Here is a 725-nt window from a genome sequence, read left to right on the forward strand (position 1 = left end):
GGTAGATTGATAGGGATTGCACTGAATCTGTAGGTTGATTTGGGTAGTAGAGTCATTTTCACAATGTTGACTCTTCCAATCCAAGAACATGGTATATCTCTCCATCTATTTGTATCATCTTTAATTTCTTTCATCAGTGTCTTATAATTTTCTGAATATAGGTCTTTTGTCTCCTTAGGTAGGTTTATTTCTAGATATTTTATTCTATTAGTTGAAATGGTAAATGGGAGTGTTTTCTTAATTTCATTTTTAGATTTTTCATCATTAGTGTATAGGAATGCCAGAGATTTCTGTGCATTAATTTTGTATCCTGCTACTTTACCAAATTCATTTATTAGCTCTAGTAGTTTTCTGGTAGCATCTTTGGGATTCTCTATATATAGTATCATGTCATCTGCAAACAGTGACCATTTTACTTTTTCTTTTCTGATTTGGATTCCTTTTATTTCTTTTTTTCTCTGATTGCTGTGGTTAAAACCTCCAAAACTATGTTGAATAAGAGTGGTGAGAGTTTGCAACCTTGTCTTCTTCCTGATCTCAGTGGAAATGGTTTCAGTTTTTCACCATTGAGGACGATGTTGGCTGTGGGTTTGTCATATATGGCTTTTATTATGTTGAGGAAAGTTCTCTCTATGCCTACTTTTTGCAGGGTTTTTATCATAAATGGGTGTTGAATTTTGTCGAAAGCTTTCTCTGCATCTATTGAGATGATCATATGGTTTTTC

This window comes from Physeter macrocephalus, chromosome 2 (genome assembly GCF_002837175.3).
Source record: "Physeter macrocephalus isolate SW-GA chromosome 2, ASM283717v5, whole genome shotgun sequence".
In the NCBI taxonomy this organism is placed as follows: Eukaryota; Metazoa; Chordata; class Mammalia; order Artiodactyla; family Physeteridae; genus Physeter; species Physeter macrocephalus.